The sequence below is a fragment of the Aulonocara stuartgranti genome (genome assembly GCF_965226115.1).
Source record: "Aulonocara stuartgranti genome assembly, chromosome: 23".
Taxonomy (NCBI): domain Eukaryota; kingdom Metazoa; phylum Chordata; class Actinopteri; order Cichliformes; family Cichlidae; genus Aulonocara; species Aulonocara stuartgranti.
Window position 1 is genome coordinate 49,686,028 of NC_138958.1, and position 27,143 is coordinate 49,713,170.

The window sequence follows — 27,143 nt, forward strand, 5'->3', positions numbered from 1 at the left end:
TCTATGATGAGGGGATGCAGCGCCTCCCATAACCAGGGGAATGCGGACACGCATACTCCGGCTTGGCGGGCTAGCTCAACCCGTTCCTCCTCCCCGGAACACTGCAGCCAACCGCCGCATAGCGACTCCACTGTCCGAATGATCTCCTGGTCTTGTGACGCTGGGTCCGGCATGGTCGCGTCGTACTGTCACGGTCTGCAGACAGGCCGTGCGGTGGTGTGTGTGATGGACCCAGGTGCATACACAAGTGAGTAGACGGGAGTGGACTTAACAGAAAGCGAGCCTTTATTATGGCTGAAGACAAAGTGCACAAACAAAGCAGGGATGGCGTGACTAGACTATAACTAAACTGGGAAAACTAATACTGCGACAAACTAAGAAAACTCAGACTATGATGATCACTGCAAGGGCTGACCGTGAAAACATGGAGGTGAGAACACAGACGACGCGACACAGACTGTACGAAACACAGAGACTAAATACACATGAGGGAAGATCAGGGGAAGTGGATGCACACGGGGAACACAGGTGACACTGATAATCATAACAAGACACGGCAGGAGTGAACGTAACACTGATGGGAGATGGGCAAAGTAAAGCAGGAAGTACACAGAGGTTCAAACAGGAGGAGAGAGAGCACGGGGAGAACGCAGACATAACGGGCTGGGGAAAACATAGAATAAAGCACAAAGAGAGACGAGGGCTCATAAATACACAGAGGGGCACACAGGGGGTAAGAGTCACGAAGGGAAAACACATAAGGAACAACGTAACAGATCAACCCAGGAAGCATGGCCTAAATAAAGAACAAAATACAAAAATACATGAAAACTAAGAATACTGGGCCCACATGGCCCAGGACCATGACACCAGACACTCCAGATGTTCCTGACCTTAAGCAGCCACGTTGATAAGAAAGGATGTCAGCATTAGTGTAACACTATTCACATTCAAACAGAGAAAAATCAAGTAAGAACATCTACATTTATATTATCTTCTCTCTTAATAATGATAATTATTTTTGGAAGGATAAAAAGTGTTCATTCTAGACATGATGTTTAACATACACCGAATTCTCATTTATTGAAATGTGATGTTTCCTTTTACTTTCTCTACATCTATATCATCTTTGAATTACTGCAGCAAAAATAGTCTCACCCATTACTTTTCCTCCAGTAGATAAATCCCACGATAACTCCAGTTATAAAGATGATCACAACACCGGGCAGATAAACGGAAAAAGATTTGTCTGCTGAAGTGTGGGCCTCGTTTGTGTCTAAATCATTGAAAAGATGCATTTGTCAGTAAAATCATTTACTTTCATTTCCTGGAAATCAAAACACAAATCAAACACAGTTTACGTCTACTGAAACTCTGAGTGAAGTAATGAAACCCCAGTTTTATAACCACAGAGCTTTAAATATTGTCACTGTACTCTTTTCTTTTGTCTTCTTCTTCTTCTTTTGCATCTTTTCTGAATATTACTATGAACTGAAATTGGTCCAACTGCTTATATACATTCACTGGCCACTTTATGAGGTATACTTGTTCAGGGTGTAACACAAATATTTCAGTGTTCATTTCATTTGTCAATCACATGTCAGCTTCATCTTCCTGGTTAAATAAAGGTTAATAAAATAATAAAATGTCAGCAAATCAATGCTCAAACAGAGCAACATGGCACATGTTACTGGTCCCAGTGCTTCACAAACTGCTGATCTGCTGGGATTTTCCCACACAATCATCTCTGTTCACAGACAATGGTCTGAAAAATAGAAAATATCCAGTGAGCTGTGATTCTCTGGGTAAAAATGCTGTTTACACATCAAACCTTGAGGCAGAGCGGACCACACTGGATATCACTGCTGTCCTCTAACAACAGCAAGCTGAGGCTACAGTTTGCAAGTCTGGACAACAGAAGACTAAAACAACGATGCCTTGCCCGATGAGTTGATTTCTAACAGTTCAGACTGCTGGTGGTGTAATGCTCTGTGAAGGATTTTCTTTGCAAACTTTGGACCCTGTAGTAACCACTGAGCATCATTTAAACACCACAGCCTGCCTGAAGGTTGTTGCTGACCACATTCATGTCTTTATGCCCAAAAAATACCCATCGTCTGATGGCTGCTTCCAGCAGGATACCACACCATGTCACGGCGCTCAAATCATGTACGGCCTGCGCAGTCACCAGATCTCAATCCAGCAGAGCACCTTTGGGATGTGGTGGAACGGAAAGTTTGCTTCAAGTAAGAGCAGCTGACGAATCTGCAGCAACTGTGTGATGATGTAATTTCAATATGTCTTGAGAATCTTTGAGGAATGTTTTTAGCGCCTTGTTGTGCCACAAAAAATGAAGACATGTTTGATGGCTGAAGGTGGTCCAACTCGGTTCAAAGATGTACCTGATAAATGAGTCAGTGAGAGTATTTAAACTGCTGTAAGTGAAAATAAGAAGAAAAGAAATGAACAAATTACAAGAATAAAAAACACATAAGCAGGTCAATACAATGCTAACACAGTGCTGAATAACTGTGTCAGATAAAGAAACCAAAATGCATTTACCTTCCACAGTGACACTGATATGGACAATATATGTCCCTTCAGTGTTTGTACACTCACAGGTGAAGTTCCCACTATCAGCTGGTGTTAAACTGGTCAGCTCCAGAAAGGCAGTCTGATTTTCTTTTGTTATTGAGAACCTGGGGTCACATTCATGAGTAACGTTCTCTCCGTGTCGATACAGCAGATGACACTCTCCTCCTGTGTCCCTCTGTCTTTTGATCTTACAGATAATCAAAACAATAGTAGTCTGACTTTCCTTGTTGCAAATCCGAGTGACATCGTGTTCTCTCCTGACTGTCTTCACAACAGTCTCTGTAAACAGGGACAGCAAAATACGGTAAATACAAGATTCAGCCTGTGTCAGAGAGGACTTTAGTTTCTATATTTTGTGAATGTTAAACCATCTTTTTAATCCCATAATAATGTGTTTAGTTTAAACTAAAAGCAAGGAGGTTATAAATTTAAAAATATTAATAATGCATAATGAAAATAGTTTCCTTGTATTACCTTCAGCATCATGGGACACAGCTAGTGGTAACAGCAAAATCAAGCAAAGTTTTGATACGTCCATGCTTGTTAACATGTCTATGAGCCACCGACAGTGAAGAGGAAGATGTGCGGAAAGAAACAAGCTGAAGCTTTCCTGGCTAAGCAGACGTCAGACTGTTGCCCTTCACGGGGCAAGTGTGAAATGATGTAAAAAGGAAGTGTACTGACAGGACTTTCATATTAAAAGGCTGTAAAGTTGAAACACTGTGCGAGCTCCCACACAAAAAGAAAACAGGCTAGTTTTTCTTTATCACAGAGGAATTATTACACTGCTAACTGTCATGTTCGCTGAAACTGAAGGATGGATAATATTGTAAAAGTAACAACAAAACTACCATTTATCATAACATTATAAGCATTTTAAACTAAAATAGCGTGTTACGTCATCAAACCGCTTCATCCAATCACTCAGATACTTACAAAGTTTTGACTGCATTACCTTTAAAATTTGTACGAAGATGAGCATAAAATGAATAAAACTGACATGCTTGCATTTGTTGTGTAGTGCAACAGGTGTATGTGGCTGAGGGATTCCCATGATGCAATGCGTATTTCTTCTTCAGTCACCTTTCCTACTCACTGTGTGTTAATGCAGCTCTCTGCATTGAATCATACCTGTTATTAACCTCTGTCTCTCTCCCACAGCGTGTCTTTATCCTGTCTTCCTTCTCTCATCCCAACCAGTCGCAGCAGATGGCCCCGCCCCTCCCTGAGCCTGGTTCTGCTGGAGGTTTCTTCCTGTTAAAAGGGAGTTTTCCCTTCCCACTGTCTCCAGACTGCTCACTCATAGGGAGTCATATGATTGTTGTGCTTTTTCTCTGTATGTATTATTGTAGGGTCTGCCTTACAATATAAAGCGCCTTGAGGCGACTTTATATTGTTGTGATTTGTTGCTGTGCAAATAAAATTGAATTGAAAATTGAATTGTGACGGCCACACCAGAAGCCACACAATTGGGAAGTCAGTAACGTCAGACACCAGCATCTTTATTTTAATTTTAATGCACATTTCCACAAACATAAATAACGACACATGTCCCATAAACTATTTCTGGTTAATGTTTTACTGGTGCTGGAGGTCTGTTGGACTGCTGAGGGTAACTGGAGAGAAAATGATGTGTTGTTTTCACTGGACGTTAAGGCGTCTGGGAAGGGATCTCAGACCATTTACATCCTGGGCCATCTGACCTCAGGAAATCACATGATAAGGTGGGGCCAGGTTTCACAATGAGCTCACCCGAAACCCTGGCTGATTAGGACCCACACCCGCTTTCACACCTTGGCTCATGTGATTAGGTAGAGGATCATCAGGGGTCCTTTGTCCCTCTTTGGGGGGAAACTCCCACTGGTTTTAAATCTGGGACTCCCCACCATTGACCCTTAGAACTGAAGAAGCTTCTCGGATGAGAGGTGAAACGTCTTCAAGCAACTCAAGAAGTCCAGACGCTTTTCCTTCCAAGCTCCTTAGACTACGATGACCTGGATGACTGAGAACCTTCACAGACTTAAGTATTAAATTAATAGTTGGTTTTCATTCTTTGTTTTTAGATATTTTTTTTCTATTCGTATCCTCTCGTGTATTTAACTGGCCAGTTCAGTCCAATTTACTTTGGGAAATATTTAATCTGAGGTAGGGTTGCACCGATACCGGTATCTGGTATCGGCCTCGATACCGCATTTTCTAAAGTACTTGTTAAAAGTTCCCCGATACCGAGGACTGATACCACGGTCTGAGACCTGTCTATGTTTGAGCGGCATGTAAGGGGTTAATCACAGGCGCCGAGTGCCCGCCCCACAGGCCCCGGCTGCATCTCAGAGCTGGGAGAAAGCGAGGCGAGACAAGTCAGCCGTGTGGAACTATTTCAAAGTGAACGAAGACACTAAAACAAAGGCGGACTGCAAATTGTGCTCATCGAAATTGTCCAGAGGAGGCTCTAAAGGTAGCGCATTTAACACAAGTAATTTAATCAAGCACCTAAAATCCCAACACGACAACGAGTACAAAGAGTTTGCCCACGCTTATTTACCCACGCTTATTAGCACAGAGGAGCATAGCTGATGCTAAAGCAGTGGGACGGAAAATAGTTGGGCATTTTAAACATTCCGCCTTAGCCTACTCCCGCCTCGAGGACATTCAGGGACAGCTCAACCAGCCAATAAAGAGACTGCAGCAGGACGTACAGACACGCTGGAACAGCACGTATTACATGACATCAGTCCTATTTTTCCACATATTAATACATTTATGAATTTTGTGCAGGTATAAAGAGCGCTTCTTCTCCAACACTGCTCCAGAGGCCAAGCTGCACCTGAAGCAGGAGCTTCTAGAGGTGAGGCAGAGGGGAGTCGGGCAGAAGCTGCAGAACCTCCTGCTAAACTGTTCCTCAAGGCCCAGGCTGCCGCTGGCAGCAGGTGCTGCCATTGAGCTCGACACATACCTCGGAGAGGCCCCAAGCCCTCGTGAAGACAGTCCTCTGAAGTACTGGGGTGTCAACAAAATCAGGTTCCCCACTTTGGCTAAAATAGCCTGTAAATAGCTCTCAGCCCCATGTAGCAGTGTGGACAGTGAAAGGCTTTTTAGCTCAGTGTCACACATTATAGATGAAAACAGAAACAGTCTGACTGCTGATGATGCAGAAAAGCTACTTTTCTTAAAAAACCCTGCCACTCACTGTTTCTCTCCATTTAGTGAGTCATCTTAGACTTGATGTTAATACCTACCTCAGTTGCACTGACTGCCACAGTTCTATGTCGGTGGATGTTGTTAGTTTATTCACATATTGTGCACTAAATGGCAAAGATGTTTATTAATGCCCCTTGTGTTGTCCAAAGCGGCAGAGTTTAAAATAAACTGAAAAATACTTGAGTTGCACTGTCACTGTTTAAATTTTTTTATAATTATTTATTCTGTAATATGTTGCATACAACATGCTTTTCATTTTAAATAAATGTTCTTAATTCCAAACCAGTCCCTTGTTTTTTTGTTGTTAAATTATAGGACTAAAGCTGTTACCTGTAAATTTAAATCATGTTTTTATTAAGTACTCGGTATCGGCGAGTACTGAAATGCAAGTACTCGTACTCGTTTCCAAAAAAGTGGTATCGGTGCATCCCTTATCTGAGGTAAACATTTTGCTTTTCATTTGACCCCTGACCTGTCTGCTGTAATGCAGGAGGCAGGTTTATGACCTATACTGCAGCCAGACACCACAGGAAGCCTTCCTCCATGTTTTTTAACAGTAATTGATTCAGCCAGTTTAAGTCTCCTTTGTTTTTGTGCATTAGATCACTGTGTGGGTTGTGTTGAGTGCTTATGTATTTGTAAGTAGCCATTATGACTTGACTAGTGGTGTTTATCTCTTTTAAGGATCTAGTATCATCAGTTAATTAGTTTTTACACTTTGCAGGCACTTTGCTGTAAATACAACAACACTGCTGAAAACTCTAATTTAAATAATTACTACTGATGCACCTATCAAATAAACTAACATTTGCATAAGTGTTGAAATGCTGGACTCTTCCTCTCCTAAATCTGTGGCAGAGAAAAAATGTTGCAGGAGTGTTTTTTTACATGATATGTAAGAAAAATAAGAAAAGAAACCCTGTGATTTTAATGTGAATGCATTACTGACATCTTATGCAAACACACATTGTGCACACTACTTTATCCCTTATTACAACTGCAGCTTTTATTAGTGCATGTTCACGGGACTTCTGATTCTATAGGGTCTTGACAAAAGTCTCTGCAATCAATTGATTACAATCAAGTGATTCAATTGAAACATGGAAATCAGCATTTCACCATTTTATACTATACATACATGTTTTGCTTTCAAGACTGGACAGGAGTGGCATGTGGGCGGCATTGTAGAGTGTGTTGACAGGAGGAAAACTTACACGCTCAGTAAATCACCCCCGTCACTACCTAAACCTCAAAGTCTCTAAACAGGAAGTGCATCTGCATGAAAGCTTCTGTTTTATATGCAGACAGATGACCTTTTGATGTAAAACCTTTCTCTGTATCTAGAGAAACACTTTAACTATATATTCAACTATATAGTTTAACATTTGGTCCGTAACTATCATTTAAAAACAATAAAAAGGTTTAAAAGAATATACATAGGCGGCTATAAAGACTGCAGGTCAAACATCGTGCAGATACAGAAGGACCTCCTGGGGTCCAAAATGTCGCACTATTACAGAGCAATGCTTACAATAGTCTTGCATGGTTAGCCAGTTAGACAGATGCAAATGTTAAAGTGCTAAAACAGACATGTAAATAAAATACAACATCATGTTAGCAGCTTTTTGGTATTAATGTCTCTTAAAGCTCTCCATGACCTAGCTGCATCTTAACTCTCTGAGCTGCCACAGTCTTATAAACCCACCCGCTGTCTCAGGTCAGCTGATCAGCTGTTCCTGAATGTTCCCAGGACTGAGCGTAAACTTAGAGGACATCGTGCTTTTGCTGCAGCATCTCTGAAACTGTGACACGATCTGCCTTTAGAGATTAGACAGGCTTCTTCTCTGCCTGTTCTTAAATCACTCCTGAAAACTCATCTCTTCACCCTGACCTTTGACACCTTGTAAGATGTTGGTTTTTAGTTTGAGTTTTTTAGTTTATTTTTGCTGTTTTATCTTGTTTTGAAATATAGGGCTGTTTACATTTTTTATGTATTATGTGTTTTATTTTTTTACTGTTATGTTTTATTCTATTGTTCTTAACTCATTTACTGTACAGCACTTTGGTTTTGTCCTGGGTTTTTTAAAGTGCTTTCTCAATAAAGATGGATTGGATTGGACTGGAAGATAAACACTTTAGTTTGCAGTACTGTGGTGAGTTCACAGTAAAGCACTGTGTTGGACTGGCGCACAGTGATTGTGGCATTCATGGTCAGTGTTAGGTTACCTCAAGTACAGTGGATTCATTTGCATTTAAGCTGATGATGCTTCGATTAAGTCATCAAATTTCACCTTTATATCAGCTCTATAAGCCAATTCTCAGGATACTGTTAGTGTAGGAAATGGAAAGACAACCAAGATATCTGTGAAACGTCTGCTTACATCTTGAATTCAGCTCCGGCGTATGTGGTAAGTTGTTAATGAGTGACTTTAATTTATTATTTGTTCACATGTGGCTATACACTCTACTGAGAATAAGCATACTGTCATGATATGAGTGGATCTTCAAAATAGACATCGAAATAGGTCATGGAGAAAATAAGTATAAAAAGTAAAGATCTTATTAGGAATAATACTGTTTGGATAATTATAACCATCATAATCAACCAAATCATCTCAACATGTATTTGCTCAAAAATGTATTTATTACCACAAACATGTATTTAATTATCAACAAAAGGAAAATCAACAGTTTCTAGAACTCCAACAGGGGCAGGACTTGGAGGTACTGGGATTTCAGGAGGCAGCAGAATGGTACACTGGTCAGTGTCATTATTATTGACCTGTGATGGTGGATGGCCTTGGAGGGAGCTGAGAGGTAACTCAGACCTCTTGTCTTCAGGACACATAAAGCAAACATACTCCTTCTCAGCAGCTGGAGACTTAGAGACATCCCAACTCATCAGCCTCATGCGTTTGGGCATCAAATGTTCCTCTTCATCATTAACAGAAAAAGCAGTAGAATATCTGCGCTTTCTGCAGAGACCTACCTCTGCAGTGGGTGGAGGTCTCGGAGGCAGAGGAACATCGCTAGGACACATGAAAAATGTCACTTCATCATCCAGGGATGAACGATCGTTTTTCAAATCTGGATTAATGATCTTGTCAGTGTACTTTGCATGGAAGCTGGCATCAGCAGGTGGAGGATTTGAAGAAACTGGAACATCAGAACTCATCAGCCTCATGCGTTTGGGCATCAAATGTTCCTCTTCATCCTCCACAGAAAAAGCAGTAGAATATCTGCGCTTTCTGCAGAGACCTACCTCTGCAGTGGGTGGAGGCACTGGGATTTCAGGAGGCAGCAGAATGGTACACTGGTCAGTGTCATTATTATTGACCTGTGATGGTGGATGGCCTTGGAGGGAGCTGAGAGGTAACTCAGACCTCTTGTCTTCAGGACACGTAAAGCAAACATACTCCTTCTCAGCAGCTGGAGACTTAGAGACATCCCAACTCATCAGCCTCATGCGTTTGGGCATCAAATGTTCCTCTTCATCATTAACAGAAAAAGCAGTAGAATATCTGCGCTTTCTGCAGAGACCTACCTCTGCAGTGGGTGGAGGTCTCGGAGGCAGAGGAACATCAGTAGGACACATGAAAAACATCACGTCATCATCCAGGGATGAACGATCGTTTTTCAAATCTGGATGCATGATCTTGTCTGTGTCCTTCGACTGAAAGCTGGCATCAGCAGGTGGTGGACTTAGGAGCTCACATGCAGGTGCACTGATAGGTCGGAACATGAAAGCGGGAACTTCATTGTCCAGAGCACAACGGTCTGCACTGGATGAGCGTGGGAGCTTCTCCTTTGCCTGTGGAGGAGGCAGACTTTGACTTTGTGTTGCAGAGGAACATTCAAGTCAACTGACGTTTTGCTCTGTTACATATTATTATTGTTGTTGTTGGATTTTTCTTTAAAAATTCACACGATTTAATGTTTAGAAACAGACACAGTGAAGGGTAACTTACCACAGCTCGAGCCATTTTAGGCGTCTGTCAAGGCAAAGACGCAGGATTTGGTTTCTCTGTGTAAGATTACAGGACAGTTGTCAGTTTCATTTTCAAGTCAGTTGGATAAATTCATATCAAACTTCTCAAACTGTATCATTAAAGCATTGTTTAGGTGGACAAATATGAAAGATATGAAGATAAAAACAGTAACAGCTGGCAATCAAGGGAAAACAACCTTACGAAAAAGGTCTTAATCATTGTTGTTTTAAAGTAAATCTTTCAGTCCTTACTTCAGTGATTGTTTGAAGTCTCTGTGCTTGTTGTCAGTCGCAGATTTGTGTAAAATATTTGCAGTTTGTTAATAAAGTTTGCAGGAGCTCCAAAGTTTGTCTGTTCAATACCAAAGTAATGAGGAGACTGAGTGCAGGTTTGGAATCCTCAGTGACAGAAGAATGCAGCAATGTTTGAATTTGAATTTGTTATTGTTTTATTAACAACAACTACCAGGATCATACCATAGCAACACAGTGATGCCCAATCAAATGTCAGGTACAAGGGATAGCCCACATACACATCCAACAGCACAGTAAAGCAATGGGCACCAATGCCACCAGTCAGGCCTTAAAAATACCTGAGTTATATAACAGCACACTGACAGTGTCTCATCCAAAAATATAAAATGTATAAATACAGTTAATATCCTTTTTATTTAAATTTTATTTAATTCTCTTCATATAGTGCCAAACAGATGTCTCAAGTCGTCACTGTTACAACATAGATAAACATGAACATGAAATCCATTATTTAATTCTCTTCCATTCACTCCAGTTCAATTCAATAGCTATATAGATGGATAGACAGATACTGTATTATATACTATATTGATTCCAAATGGAGAATTAATGTGTTATATCACCAGGATAATGAATTCAAGTAGTACAATCTCCAATAAACAGACAACACAGTTCAAGTTCAAAGTGCAATATGTGCAGGATCCAGGCTTTATATTGTAAGATGCAAAATGTTTATATATACATAATATTGTTGAAAAAATAAAGAAAGTTAAAAATCAAAATAAGTTTATTGTCACTGTGGCTGATGTGATTGCAATATGAACCCGGAAGCAGACAAGGGAGAGATGGAACTGAATCTTAACAAAAAAACAAACCATTTATTAGGTTGAAAAACACGAACACAAAACAAGGCCCAGCAAACAGGGGCGGAAACTAAAACTAAAACCTATCCTGGGAATAACTCGGTATGACTATGACAACTATGACAAGAAAAACATGAACATGAATCCGAGGAGGTGCATGCGAGAAACTCTGATGAAAAAACATGAACATGAACATGGACCTAAACAGAATCAGGAGATAACCTGAAACCCGGAATAACGTGAACGGAGGAAAACGCACCAACACTGCCCAGAGGAAGACAGCGGACTTAAATACACAGAAGAGAAAGGAGGGAAGTGGAAACACAGCTGACACAAATGAACCTGACACCACAGGGGAAGCAAAATGAAACACACTGAACATGGAAACACAACCCTTTCATAATAAAAGACGAAACAAGGAGAGACGTGGACGTGTGATGGGCTGAGTTGCCAAATGGCTGGTAGGCTTTTAGCTAGGCTTTAGCTTCAGCCAAGTGGAAGCTAAATTGGCTAGTCATTCATATGTAAATTAGGTTGTTACCTGAGAATTCTGGAGGGGAGTGGGGGTGTGTGAATGATTGCTGATTTCTAACTGCCAACTGCCTCTTTGTTTGTCTGGGGGGGAGCTGCTAAAAGCGGTGAACTTCCTTTTGTGTTCGTCTTGATGCATTCTCAATCATCCAGGAAAATAAATCTCCAAAAGTCACCAACTTGGAGTGGTTAGTTTCCTGAGCCACAAGGAAACTTGTGTTTCAGTTTGCCATCTTAGGGAGAAATCAACACACATGGGTGTATTTCCTTTGTTGCTGAGATTTATTGATAAAAACAGTACAAAAAAACCAACCATTTGTACACATATTTACAAATAATAATAAAAAGTGAGTGAGTACATTTCAACATTTGCAGCAATCACTCACAATCCTGGCACTGCCATGGTATCTGTAGTCTGCATTTACCACATGTGTATCTGTAGCAGTGAACACATCGCACAGTGGCATGATTGTTCTTGCATTTGTGTTTGACCTGACACATGGCTCTTTTTCCAGGGCTAGGTGTGGAGGGTTGTGTCCGAAGCAACTGTTCTTTTCTTGCCTTCTTCCCAGCTACATGAGAGTGAGCCAGCTCTCTTGCAAGCTCCACCAGGAAGTCCACCCGTCTTTCCTTCGTCCCGGTGCATGCTTGATACAGCACATCCTGCGGAGCTCCATAGGATAATTCTAAAAAATGCTTTAGTTCCTCACATTTTAATGCAACCCACTGAATTAAAGCTGAAACTACATCTGAGTTGTATCATTTCAAATTCATTGTTGTAATTTACAGAACCAAAGTTAGAGAAAGTTGTTTCTGTCCAAAGTCTTATAGACATAACTGTATGATTTTCAATGATTTCAAGGACAGCTGAAGATAAAAAGTATTCAACAAGGAGAGACCAGGAATTAGTGACGTGCAGAGTTTGAATAAGAAGCTGTAATTAGACTGAATGCAAGACGAGAGCAAAGCCATGGCAACAGCAGGAAGTGGAGCAGGACCTGCGTGTGTCCATGAAGCTCGATGTTTTTCTGCACAGATCACATGCAGTCTGAAATGTTGTGCAGTCCAGACTGTATATTTTGCTGAGTGAAATACAAAAGCTTCCTTCATGGATGGAAAAGAAACTGTTTCAGTGTCAAATGAAACACTTTCTGTTGATTTCAACTCCCAGGACTGAGTTCAGCTGAGCTCCACGGTGCAACAATTAGACTCCACTATGTTTCCTCTGCTTTGTAACAGCAACAGGCTGTTTAGGGCAAGATTTGCTAAAAGGCTCAAAACAGCGCTTACAGACATGGTTCGTTTTTTGGGCCAATTACAAAAGTTCTGCTGTTTTCTAAACACAGGAGATGTGAGTTCAAATGTATAAAACACAAAAATAAGACATGCTTATTTGTATTAAATATCTGGATAATGATCTGTAGATGTTAAAAACATTCATAACACAGTTTGAATGTCCAGAATTGGGTCTTCATCAGGGTCACAAAAATCTTTGAGATTCTGTCTCTGACACACAATCCTGTCGCTGCGCTCGATTTGTAAACACTAACAGCTCTTTGACTCCAGAACCCAGTTTGTGTTGGTGCGAGGCATTAGTGGATCTCTCTCTTAGAGTAGAGTTAGAGTTACTACAGTTTCTTAGGAAACTGAAGAAGGCCCGTCTCCCTCCTCCAGGTTCCCGTGCAAATGTCAGACAATTCAAAATCCTGTTTGACTTTATAAAGGAGACACAAATGTGCAACAATCTTGACAGAGTGCCACAGTGTCACAGACAGTTGCACTGCCTTTGATGAGAAACACTGAATGATAGTAAAACTAAACAATCACTGCAACACACTGATACAGGAGAGGTTGTGGTTGTTCTTTTCATTTGTCCTGTTGTGTAGTTTGGCTGTAGTGTGCCCCCCACCCACCCCCCTTTCAAGAAGCCAGCTGTATGATCGTCCACATTAAGAGAAGGAGTTAAAAGTGGGAGTCAAAACCTCCAACTTAAAGTGGAACATTAATGTCACACAAATGCAGACATAGACTCGGTGCCATTTTTATATTGTTAGATTCAGAGATTTTATTGAAGTTCTCAGTTATATTAGGGACATACAGAATGCTTTCTAATGGAATAAGAGGAGAGAGTGAAGCAACTGTGCCACCCTAAGGACCATGGAGTGGGATTAATGATCAGTTGTGCTCATTTGATACCAACTAATGTGTGTTGGGTGCATTGTGAGCGCCGTCCAGGAGCGAACCAAACCCCAAGACTGGCAATTGGGACATTGAATGTCACCTCTCTGGTGGGGAAGGAGGCTGAGTTAGTGCGTGAGGTTGAGAGGAACCGGTTAGATATAGTCAGGCTCACCTCAACACACGGCTTGGGCTCTGGAACCAGCCTCCTGGAGAGGGGCTGGACTCTGTCTCAGTCTGGAGTTGCCCCTGGTGAGAGGCGGCGGCCTGGGGTGGGTATCCTGGTGTCCCTTCAGCTTGCTGCCTGTATGTTGGGGTTTCTCCCAGTGGATGAGAGGGTTTGTTATCTGTGCCTCCGGGTTGGGGTTCAGAGTACCCAGCCTTCTTGGAGTCCCTGGGTGGGACACTGGAGGGTCCTACTGGGAGACTTAAATGCTCATGTGGGCAACAACAGTGAAACCTGGAGGGGCGTGATTGGGAGGAATGGACCCCAGGACCTGAACCCGAGTGGTGTTTTGTTATTGAACTTCTGTGCAAACCACAGCTTGGCCATAACGAACACCATGTTCGAACATAAGAGTGTCCATAAGTGCACGTGGCACCAGGACACTCTAGGCCACAGGTTGGTGATTTGTTGAGTCTTCTCAGTTTGTGCTAAATCATTGAGTTGATTCTCAGTACTGTTCATTACAGTTCCTGACCTGTTCTTTCCTGTACCTAGATTTCCTGTACGCGTCCCTGACCCTGTGTGGATTGCCTGTTGCTGGATTGGCATGAGAGTGTAACGGTGTGAGGGTGAGTGGCTGAAGAGGAGTGAGCGTGCGAGCCTGGAAGAGGTGAGTGTAACACAGACGATGCGACGAGGAGCACAGGCAGACAGGAGGGGACGCAGCTGGAACTAATGGGCATAACGAGACACAAACCTACAAAGTAAAACAGGAAACTCACAGGCTGTTTCACAATACCAACTTGGGGACACGAACAGATAGGGTTGCCAACCGTCCCTTAAAAAACGGAATCGTCCCGTATTTAGAAACAAAAGTACACGTCCCGTATTGAGCTAATAAGGGACGCACTTTGTCCCGTAATACAGTGAGAATCAAAAGTAGTCTATAACTTTTAATGGAATTAACGCTTTGTTTGAAAACATAATTCCCAGCCCCTCTCCTGCTTTGTGACCAATGAGCTGACAGCACACTTATGACAATTCGAGTATGACAATTCAGATTATCTCATTGGTCGAGGAAAGGTCGCTTGCGGAGAAAATACCGGAAGACAACAGATGACCACAACAAGAAGCATGGCCAACAGGGAAACAAACGCCGACACTGCGGTGCAAGTCTCGGACGACAGTACACCTAAAGCTGGGCAGACACTGTGATTTTTTTCAGTCACGTTATTCAGCTCTTGCTCAAACTGCACGATTGACTCGCAGGGATTAGAAGTTTGCAGGTCACGATGCAGGTCTCACACTATACGGCCCGATGCTCTGATGCGACCTGAGTGCTCACACTGTGCCTCCATAACATGAAGGTTATAACAGAAAATCTGTCGCTCTCTGTCTTTCACTCACACAGACACACCACCACCATCAACTTTGCTAAATTGCTAATGAAAAACATGATCAGGCAGCTGTGATTGAGCAGCAGTGTAAATCCAACTATTTTCACGGTTGTTGTGGTCGTGATAATTTTGTGATGCCACATCGAAAAGGCTCGGATGAGCTTTCCAAAGTTCTACAAGTGCCTCCATCACTTGTGTCCAGATCACACGCTGCACAGCCGTGCTGCGCCGTCTTTTTCACCGATGTTTACGTGTTTGCGCATGAGCAGTGTGAGCGGCTGTGGTGACACCCTCACGAGCGATTGATGATCGGGAGCTGGTCGTGAGGTGTTAATCGCTTCTCGTTACCCCACGTATACTACACGATGCACGATGAAGGCCAAAATCGGGCCGATCACCAAATCGGTCGCACGAGTCAAAAATCGGCTCAAAATGGGCCAAAAATCGCACAGTGTAAGCCCAGCATTAGAGCAGCAATGTTTGTTCCCCTCAGAGAAAGAAAAGAAAAAAGGCTGTCAGAGAGATTTTTTTTGCAAAAGCTAAACAGATAGCTTGCATTAGGACCATAGATCCATCACACATAAGCATTAAAGGTGAACGCATGGCTTTGCGCCCAAAGGCCCTTGCAACATCAGTCAGAAATGCTTCCAAAAAACATGTAACTGAGGCAGTGGTATGGTCACATGTTAAATATGTAGCCACTGGTAGGGGAGAGGATGTTTTCCGTGGATTTCTTACTACAAGTTCGTAAACATAGAAAGGAGGCGAACCCTTTCTTTTTTTCATGATACTTCCTGTAGCATCCAAATAAAGTATGTCCTCCCGACAGCGGCTCTGGAAAATCTCAATGCTCCTGGAAGACCATAAAAAAACACCTTTTGGATGTAACATCACTTTCTGCAATACATCCTCTGGGTTGTTCTTCTTGTTTGCCACCATTAACTGGAGACTCATAATTTCATTATGATGAAGACGACTTTTCTTTCGGATTTCCAAGGCTATGTTTCTCAACACTTGAGGAGTTGGAACTTCATCTCTACAGCCCGATTGCACAACATCATCATCCATTTTGCTCATTGTTTCCAGATACATGGCTCTAGGTAATTGCTTTTCCAATTCATGGCCAATTTTATCTCTCTTATGAGCTCTTACAGGTCTTCTTCTTAGTTCATAGTGGTTGTGCACACACTCGAGACCTTGAAAATTGACTTTTGCCTTTAGATCGTCTTCATTATCTACAGTGACAGTGACAGTGACTGGACAATCCTCAAAACTGCAGTAACCCAGACACCAGAAGAAAGGGCCCTTTCTTACTGAGTCCAAAGCCTTGACTCTGTGCCTTTTGAAGGCAAAGGAACAATATGGAAACACTGTCCGTATTCCGTCTGAAATCAGATTTGTCCACTGTAGTCCCTTGTATCCTCTTTGGGATCTCTTATTTTTTATATTAGTCCATTCTTTCCTTTTCAGGAAAAAAAAAATTGTTGCAAGTGGGACCCTGATTCTTATGAATCCATCATCAGATGAGTTGCTGTTAGGCTAAAAAAGAGGAAAAATTTATTTTGTGAGAAAACATTTTGTCCATGTTACATAACTACCGTAATATCAGTAAATATACCTGAAATACTTGTGTATTTTAAGTATATTAACAACCAGTGTTTCTAATGTCAGAATATATAGCAAAAATTCATGTTGAGAAGTGTCATGAAATATAAATTTCATTCTATGTTACAACATTTGATAAAATTCTTTATTTAATTGTATATTGTGTTTTTAAAAATATTTTTTATGTAACATAAAGTGGTCATTTAAACAATGATCCTAGCGCCAATCATAACTTATGTGAAAGCATTTTTAATGACTGACCTGCTCAGGAGACAGCTGTCCATCCTCCTGCAAGGAGATGTCCGGTGACAGAGAAGTGGCAGCTGATAGTTCTTCTGGTTGCTATTACATGAGTTGAGAGGTGTAACTTTAGTGTAATTACATGGAAGTGTTAAGGAGAAATTATGATAGTACAGACAGACTGACCTGCGCAGGAGACAGCTGTCCATCTTCCTGCGAGGAGATGTCCGATGACAGAGAAGCGGCAGCTGATAGTTCTTCCTGTTGAAAATGACATTACCCGTAACAATATTAATTTTAGGGATAATTTCAACAGTAACACATTGACTAAAATTTGGTATACCAACATATTTGATATCAAACACATAGAATTTTATTTATGGAACCTGCTCTGGTGGCTTTTGTCCATTATCTGAATCCCCTTTGACTGGTATAGACAAGTTCTGTAGAGAACAGGCATACATTTTTAATAAATTTGATTTTAACTAAATAATTTAATACAATATATATTTTTTAAAAATAAGTGAAAAGAACTAACCTGACGAAATGCATCACAAATTCTGTAGCGGTTATTTTGATTATTCTGAATACCAAGTGTCAGGCAAACTTGACCCCAGGGGCCTTCTTTATGAAGTGCATGGTCCTCCAGTTGGATGCCATGTTTTTTCAGCTGTTCCACAGTTTCAATAATTTTATTGATTGTAATCGTTTTATTTTTGTTCTAAAACAGAAGATATAGCATTTTCAGTTTTATTTTTCGTGGAAAATGTATATGAAAGAAAAGAAGAAAAAAATACATACCCCAAATAAGCAGAAGCGGTAGACTCTAAGTGTAAAAAAGAAATCATTACATTGTCATTTATATCATTGAAATCATAACATTTTATAAAGAATATGTATAATATTCTCAATGAATTGAGAACAATTTTAAATCGGTGCCACTAATTACAAAACTATCAACTTTGTTTCTATTCAAGTACTATTTGAACATGTTTTTGTGAAATGCAATGCCCCTGAAGAAAATGTGCAGCACTTGATGTTAAAAAGCCATTGCCTGTTAGCAACAGATGTGCCTGTTATAGAACACGTGTTAATTAATTTCTGCCGTATGCTACAACTTTGCCTGAGTCCTGTGCGCAAATCTTTTTTTGTTTTTGCTCATAGCGAAGCCTGTTATCGAAAAAATATGGTGAAATAAATGTAATTTTAAGTGTTACACATAAGAAAAAAGACATTTTTACAATCAGAAATAAACTAGCTAATATCTTAGGCTAGGCTACAAGTAGGGATGGGTATCGTTTAGGTTTTATCCGATACCGGTGCCAAATCGGTACTTTTGAAACGGTGCCGGTGCTCAAACGGTGCTCAAACCGGTGCTTAAAGAATGGAGAACATAAAATTGGTCCAAAAACCACTCATGTTCAGCTGGTTTTTTGTAAAAAGATAACAATGTTAGCCTTTTCTACAGCTATGGGGCATATATGGTATCACTCTTGGCTGGAAGCAGTGCTTAAACAATGGAAAAAACACAAACTTTGTCCAAAAACCTCTCATGTTTAGCTGTTTTCCACTTTTTCTTTGGTCATTTTAGCCTTTTTGGCCAGGGTGAAGGGAGTATCTGCCATCAAACAAGAAGACAGCCGCATGTAGCTATGATGATGTTTGCTAGTTCACCTTACGTGCATTAATGTAATAACGTGGTTAGCCTACTCAAAGTAAATTACACACGAACAACATTAAGCTACTCACGCAAAGAAGAACGGCTGCTGCTGCATCATCATCCTCATCATTTCTGCTACACTGGCAGGGCTAGGGGCCAGGACTCTACTCTTCGGGTTTTTGGGGATGTTGCTAAATCCGGGTCCGATAACAGGCACCACACCCGCAGTAGATGCGCTCGGTGTGAGGTCTCGCAGCAAGCTATCAAATACGGCGCATTTCTCGGCTTTTAAAAAAAACACTATGCGTCGCCAGGTGTTTCATCAGATTCGAGGTGTTACCTCCTTTGACAGTATCACAGTATCAGCTTAAAGCACTTGTTGCAGGCTGCTGAGTTTGCATATTTTGCTGTGAAGTACAGCCAGACTTTTGACCGCTTCGTCTTGGGCATTTTTAATCTGTAGCTCTGCTCTAAAAGAACGTACGTACCTGGACCCGCCTACTATCCTCAGAAACATAAAATGATTGGCTAGAAGTGTATCACAGCTCAGGAAAAAAAAGCACCGAAATAAAGCACTGAAATGTGCGCTGCTTTTCGGTCTGGTTACTACCGTTTATGACACCGGTACCCATCCCTAGCTACAAGACTTGATTACTCAATTACATGTAATTGGAGATGAACTACTTTGTTAGCAAATTTTAAAAGTTAATATTTAAAGTTTATACTTAAAAAACGAACTCACCCCTTCTCCTTCTTCGGCATTTTTTCTGCACAAGACTTTTATGTTCAAAATGACATGTTTTCACCTCTAGTTTTTGGAATGTCGACAGAGTCAGACACTCAAAGCTCGCATGTCCAGTAGTGGGCGGTATAGGCTCTCCAACAGATTTTGTTTTTTTCAAGTGGACCATTATGGCTTTGCAATATTGCTCCACTTGATTAAAATTTTAAAATATCTCTATTTATTCAATCATTTTATTGTAAAATTTAAATTTGCAGTTATTATCAAAGGAATACACATAAGTGGTTGATAGGAAATATTAAGACTTAGACAAGAGACGTTCAAAAGATGAGGAAAAACAGAGGGGATGTGGGACGGTGACACAAGACAGTAAATTCCATTGGATTACCTACTGGAAGAAAAAAACAGAAAAGAAAACAAGCAAAAATATAACACAATACACAACAGCAAGTATCACATCCACAACCTAGATAAGTATAAGTAACAGTAGAGAATAAATATTGGTGTCAGCACGGCCCCTGCCAAGAAACATTACCATCTACATGTATTTAAAATTGAGACGTGGGCACCGGCAACTTAGGAGAGGTTGAATACACAGACCATCCCTTGGACGCCATTCAGCATGCCCAGCACAAGTGATGTTGATGTATAGATTGTGGAATAAAATTGAGGTACAGGTGGTCGGAAGGGGACACAGCAGGAATGTCTCACACCCACCTCAGTGAAACAACTGTACCCCAAAGCCCTGCATGTGTGGCGGTGTGATGGAGTGGGGATGAGGAGGGGAGGGAAGTGAAGGCAAAGTACTCTCTCGTGGGGCCAGGTCCCCCGCTGACCCAAGTAGGCACCCCTGGAAGCCACAAAGGCCCATCCGGACGGGGGCCTACATTAGCACCACCACCAAGCCCCACGGAGCCTTGGGTGGTGGGCGCACATCGTAACCCACCACAGAGGAAAATACATCCACCCAAACATTCAATAATCTCTCTGACTGCATAAGACGAAAGACACCACAGCTGAGTTTATTGTCCACCTCTGTACTAATTTTAAAGTTAACTATTGTCTTTTTTTTGTGGGTTTTAAATGTGGTGAATACTTGACAAACAAAGTAAAAAGAAAAAACCAAAAAGACAATTATAAATTAAAGGGCCTTGGAGATGTCATTCAAACTAACACCATTGCACATCAAAACATAAATGTGAGTAACAGAAAGAATAAAAAAACATTTCAGAATAATTCTAAGGTAGAATCACCCTGTGGAAACAGGAACTTTCCATTTTAGAGCATTTTGAAATCACTAAAAGTTAGGTCAATTATGGACAATTTGAAAGGGCTTTTATTTTTGAAAGCAAAATCAGAATTACTTGATATTGATATGGTATCACTGTGGGGTTGTATACTGTTGATCTAAAGTGGAATTACCCTGTGGAAACAAGAATTTTTCATTTTAGAGCATTTTGAATCGTTAGAAGATTAAGTCAAATATCGGCAATTTCAAAGGGCCATTACTATGAAAAGCAAAATCAGACTGACTTGATATTGATATGGTATCACTGTGAAAAAGACTGCGGTTGGAAAGTGTTGATACAAAGTTCAAATAGTATTTGGAAATACGACTTTTGCTTTTCAGAGCATTATGAAGTCATTGAAAGAGTAGTTCAAAAATGAAGATTCACAGGGCTTTTACTTTGAAATCCAAACTAAGATGGCCTTGATAGTGACAGGGCACAATTAGGGTACAAGGCTGTGTCATATAGATCGTTCATTAGAGTTTGTAAAATAAAATAAAAAAGCCTAAATTATATGTTATTATGTTCTTAACATATCTGTTAATTGTTAATTAGATGCATTTTTTTTTCTTTTTCTGCCCATTCTGTTGGTTTTTGTTTTTTTGCCCTTCTCCCCCGTCCCTCTTCTCAGCTGTTTCTCTTTCCCTCTTTCTTTCTCCCCTTCTTTCCCCCAGTCAAGTCTGTCCCGTATTCAGCAAGTGAAAATAAAATAAACAATAAAAGGTGAATCAAATGGACCATTACGGCAAGGCTGGGATGGTCAATTTGGTAAAGTAAATCCGTTGGGCATCTTTCTTTGCCTTTAGACAATAATTCTGATGGCAAAAGAGCCAAACGGGACAGGCAAAAAAGAAAAAAAAAAAAGTCCAGTCACACCTCCAACACTTAACACCCACAACTACTACTTGGCTCTATATTAGGAGCCACTGACTCACCTGCCAAACACCACCTTTTACAGCACCTACTGTTTATAATGCTGCTCCTCTCTGTCCTTTCCACAACACCTACCTGCATGGTTTTGCTGAGAATACCAAGCCACAAGGTGACATTCACATGATTTAATTAGGAAAGAAACTAGCATACATTCAAGCGGATCCCAAGAGTGAGTTACTTAAAAGACAGTAAATGCACAACTTCCTCAAAGCACTTCAAATATGTGTGAAATTGAAGCCAAAAAATTCCCAGCTAACTTTCCAGGAAGTCCTCCATGCCCGTGCTTTGAATTGGTTTCTTTTTAGATAGATTGCAAAGTTTGACATGTTGACGTATGTAAAGTGCAGTAAAAATAGAAAGAAAAGAAAGTAGAAAAAACAAAAAAAACAAAAAAAACCATATCTGTTAATTCACTCGAAGTTGGCTTTTATTTTGAAATCCGGTTTCCACATCCATTCCCGTAATACTTTGAATACACAGGGAACGTAAAACAAACTGGAGGCTGGCTTGACTGCAAGTCTCGAATTGGAGGCTGGCTTGACACCAGTGCTGCATTGACTGTGGGACTTTAATGTGTTAAAAGCAGGTTGAAGACGCCTCAGAAACATTTGAAGATTAAAATTTAGCATTATGGCTGCTGGTGGTTTGTAAAGCCTCTACTCAGCTGTATTTTTGTTACTAATTTATGTTGTTGTTTAACACAGATTTCAGAAGAGCAAATATGCTTAATAGTTTAACTAGATTTCAATTGTCAGTGTGGGACTGCTGAGTCACCTGAAGAACTCATTTCATTCATTCTCCACATGATGTTCATATACAGAAATGTTTCACAGGAACTGATTTCTCCCAAAGGGTGAACTAGTGTGATTCCATAGATTACCTCTGTATGAATGTACTTCTTAAATGAAGGCAAGTGTTTGTCCTTTTCTGTTCCTCAGGTACAGTACGTGATATCAAGGGCAGGCGGTCAACACTGGGGGAAGACAAGAAGCAGACGTACTTCCAAGAAGGAGCTGCAGTGAGGTCAGAGGTCAGAATTTAACAGCTCAGGTTTATATTTTAGAGGTTATAAAAAATCAAAATGTATTTATAAAGAAACCTTTAAATAATAGTCATAATTATGATTATTATAAGAAATATCAAACATTTAAGTGGATTTTCTGTTACACATATCGTGTTAGCCCTGCAATAAACTGGCAGCCTGTCTTTGTCCTGTATCAGCTGGGATAGGCTTCATCCTCCTGCAACCCTGAATTGGATACATTGTATTCCAATTATGTAATCTGATCATTTACAAACTCAAGGTATCTAATCAAAATGTAAGTAATAATTATAAAATGGGAAAGCAGAAATAAGTGTGACATAAATGTAAATGTGTGAGCTGACATAGAGGACAGCTACATGTAGTCTGAAAAACCTCCTGTTAAAGGAGGAACCAGTTAGAAGCTGTTTTCAAAGTAGCTGAGCAGATTTCATCTCAAGTAAGCGATTAAGTGTTTGTTCGTTTGTTCTGCCACTTAAAGAGCATTTAAGGACGTCGTTTGAGTGTCCAGTTGAATTAATTCTACTGGCTCTCATGGTCATTTGTTATTATAGACATATTTTTCATGTTCATCCAGCTATTTAGTAAATTCTATCTATTTAGTAATATCCGTCAGCTATAAAATGTAATATAAATATAAAAATATCTAAATATCTCCTGTCCTTTATGTTTTAATGATGTAAGTCTGTTATCGTGTTACATTAGCATTCCTCACATATCAATGAGATGCTGTACAGTACAATCCTACTGACACAGCAGAGGGATAACGACGGCTATTCAACATCGTTACACGACACATTCGAGCTGCATGACGCAGACAAAGTGACTAAATCATCTTTTTTCTGGTTTATTGTCTTCAAACCAGCAGACAAAGCTGATGGCAGAAGATGTCAGAGAAGAACTTCAGGCCGTGGACTGAAAAGGTATTTTTTTCTTGTTATCAAAAGACATTTGGGGTGGCAGCTTCTACAAGTGGTTGTGCTAAAGTAAAGCTTACAGTCTAAGAAATAACAGTGTTGATGTTCAGCACAAAGAGAAAAGAGCCACCAAAAAGCTGTCAGCCACAGATGTGCTATAAGAGTTAGAAACTCTACTTATGGAGAAACTTTCTAAGTCTAACAGGGGACAGGTACTCCTGCCCAAATAACATGATATAACCCCACATACAGCCCAGCCATAAAGTGAACCAAGCCATTTAGTTAAAGACAGCATGGGACCAAATGCATGTAACCAGCCTGCATCAACCTGGCATTTCTTCCTCCTGAATTAAATGAATGAATGGATGAAAGTTAAATGACTACAAACCTAAAGCCACTAGTTCCCACACTGGAGCTCCCTGACACTGTGTGTTAACCGTATTTATCTTGAATCAACAGTTGTAACAGGCTAAGATACGTGAGACACTGCATTGAATTTGTTCCTGTCTTAATGATTTCAGCTGACTGGTTTCAGCTCAGATGTTCTGCTTTTTCCTTTCAGTAGATCAAAGCAGCTCGTGCTCCTTCTGCTTCCAATTTAGAAGAAGAAGAAGAAGGCGAAGGCTTCAGCGAAGTGGCGTTCATGGTCTCAGTGAACAGTCACGGTCACACACTGCATGTGGTTTTAAAAGCAACATGTCTGTTCAGTACAACAATGGAGATGTGTAATATTAGTGCAGCTACGGTTTGTTCTTGAACATCAGTTCTGTTTTCTACTTTGATCACTTAGACCAAAAAAGTGTTGTTTTCAGATTCTTTCTTTTACATCTATAAACCACCTGTTCATTTTTTTTATTACAATTAGTTTCACATGAATGTTAGTGTTTCCTTTATGATCTTTTAATGCTTACACTACACTGTACATGTCTACATTAGAGACATTTCTGTTTCCTGTTTCTGTTGACTTAGAGTTGTGAAATGTTCTTTTATTTGATGCACAATATGAAGTTCATAATTTTCTTACAAATAAAACTCTAATGACAAACATGAACAGCTGTGCTTATTTCTGAGACATGAGTTTTTGAATGTGTTCATATTTAGACAGTGTGCATCTGTCTGCTGAAACTGTGATGTGAACCTGAGGTGATGGTCAACAGAAGGCAAATATACATCAATATAAAACAATATTGAAGTAATGTCTTTACCCTCTGCAGCGTGTGGACGCTGTGCACGCAATCACCTTATTCACTGTAGTAAACGTGCACCGCTAGCTCACGTGACTGACTGTCTCCATGGTTACATCGTATATTATTAGCTATGTAAACAGCTTCCAAAGATACCGCCATAGCTCTCTGCAGCTGTAACACTTTCACACTTTGCAAATCATTTCACGTGTTTGATAGTTATGAAGACAGAATATGTTTTTAAGGTCATGCTAGGTGGTTGCTATGGTGGTTGCTGTGGACTTGGGTGGACCGCGTCCGATTCCTGTTATTAGCTGTCCGCCGTACACTCTAAAAAATATTTTGTTGCCTCAACTTAAAAAAGTAAGGTAACAATTTCCACTCAGCTTTTTAAGTTACAAATTTTGCATATTATTAAGTAAATTCAGCAAGTAATTTTTAGGTTTGGCTAACTCAACTTGTTTAACAAACCAACATGATTTACCTTGACCTCCACAAGCATAATTAAGTTTATGCAACCTAATATTAATTTAAAATTTCTGGTAAAATTAAGTTGAGAAATTACATTAGTTGAGTTACACCAACGAACTTTTTTACATGTATCCTACTCACAATTATCCATGCCAATTAGTTTAGGTTTCTATAGTAGCTTTTCTAAAAATCACACAAAGCCATTTCACTTATTCCAATTGATTATTTTATTACAAAACATTTTCAAAGTAATACACTTCTGTTTCAATACAACATAAATGAGACATTACAGCAGCCCTTTAATTATAAATGACTAAAAAAAAAAAAGTACTTCATGTACATTAACATTAACTTAAATTGGTATCAACTTGTTCAACTTGTCGCAGAATCAAGGAAATGACAAAAGATTTTAATGTTCAACAACAGAACAATCCAAAGCTAAGATTATATGTATTACAAACTTTTCTCAAAACTACACTCATCTAGGACTGCATACAAAAACGTAACAGGCACATCGGAATACTACAGTCCAATTCACATTCGTTTCATGACAGAAGTTTGCACTTAACAGACATTACCCGTGGACTGGTTTAAGCCCATCAAGTTCCAGAAATACCTCTAGAGTGTTCTTTACTTGTTTTGGGTAGCTCAGATTGAGAGTGTATATAAGCCCCATCATTAAGGCACACACTCTGGGCACATCAAGGTCTTCCAGTACTGCTGTTCCTTCAATCACAATTTTAGCGACAGCTGGGAGAGACACTGCTGCTCGTCTGGTGTCTACAATCTTTACCACTTCTTCTGGGAACTGTTGTTCACCATCCTGGCAAGTAGGTAGTTTAAATGGAAACATGTCAGCATTTTATGTGCCATTTAAAAATAAAACACAAAAGAATGCGAGATTCACCTACCAGCTGTTCTCTGAAGAGATCCTCTTCCTTCTCTTTCAGGTACACCTTCAGGCAACGGATTGCGACCTCTCTCTTCATTTCCACCGAACTCTGGAGAATAAAAAAAGCAAAACAAAACTTAAACTTACAGTTTATTAGGTGAAAAGTCAAAACTATTACATTTATGTGACTTGCATTGTGCCAAATATTTATTTTAAATATGTTTTTAAAAGAAATAAAGATTTAATCTTTGTAACTTCAATTTAAACTGTTACACACTGGCCTGCTTTAAATGCCCACTTTGCTAGCAATAGGATAAAGTGACTAAAAGTAAATGTAACCTAAATTTCATCAACAGCACAATTGTGCTTTTGATGAATAGGACCTGAATCAGAGAATGACATGAACTATAACTGTAACTGTAACAACTAATTCATCAATACACCTGCGAGGTACATTATATATACTTTCCAGTTTTAGTAGTAGGTGGGCTAAATGTTTCTCAATTAAATTAGGCAATTCCCCAATTTCTTCATCCTCTTCATTTGCTACATCTTCACACAATGGATTTTCATTATGTTCCTCAAGAGGATCATCTCCTGCATTCAAACGACTGACACACCTCTGTATCAGCACAGGCTTGAAGTCATCCAATGAGTGAGGAGTGTGTTTTCGGTTCCTATGAGAAGCACATGTTCAAATGAGCAGTAACAATCCCAGTACAGGCAAGGTATAAACAGTCCACCATGGCTATGTTTAAGCCTGTAATGCTTTAAGAGCTCATTCCTTCTTGATGTTTCAAACTTGCAAATTTTGCAAGTCCAATGCATTTTGAAATTTACTGCGACCTTTTGTAATGCAAAGAATTATTGAAGCTTTTGAGTTAACAAGCTATTTTAAGTATAAAACCTTCTCTAAAACACTACAATGCAACACTGAAAAAGATTAATCATAAAGACTGAACAAAATTGAATTTTAAAATTGACATCTACAGACTGC

At 40.0% G+C, this 27,143-nt stretch overlaps 1 protein-coding gene and 2 long non-coding RNA genes across 3 annotated transcripts in view; 2 read left to right on the forward strand and 1 right to left on the reverse strand.

Moving 5' to 3' along the window:
• Positions 1-27,143, forward strand: part of LOC309701485 (NACHT, LRR and PYD domains-containing protein 12-like) — a 1,029,495-nt gene that overhangs the window by 121,300 nt on the left and 881,052 nt on the right. The gene's annotated exons all lie outside the window — the stretch shown is intronic.
• LOC309701604 lies at positions 17,271-19,680 on the reverse strand. Its single transcript, XR_014275163.1, has 4 exons — positions 18,766-19,680; positions 17,818-17,842; positions 17,555-17,737; positions 17,271-17,459 (listed from the first exon to the last, which is right to left on the reverse strand). It is a non-coding gene; the product is annotated as an uncharacterized lncRNA (long non-coding RNA).
• LOC309701598 lies at positions 23,059-24,685 on the forward strand. The gene is made up of 3 exons (XR_014275157.1): positions 23,059-23,121; positions 23,548-23,605; positions 24,162-24,685. It is a non-coding gene; the product is annotated as an uncharacterized lncRNA (long non-coding RNA).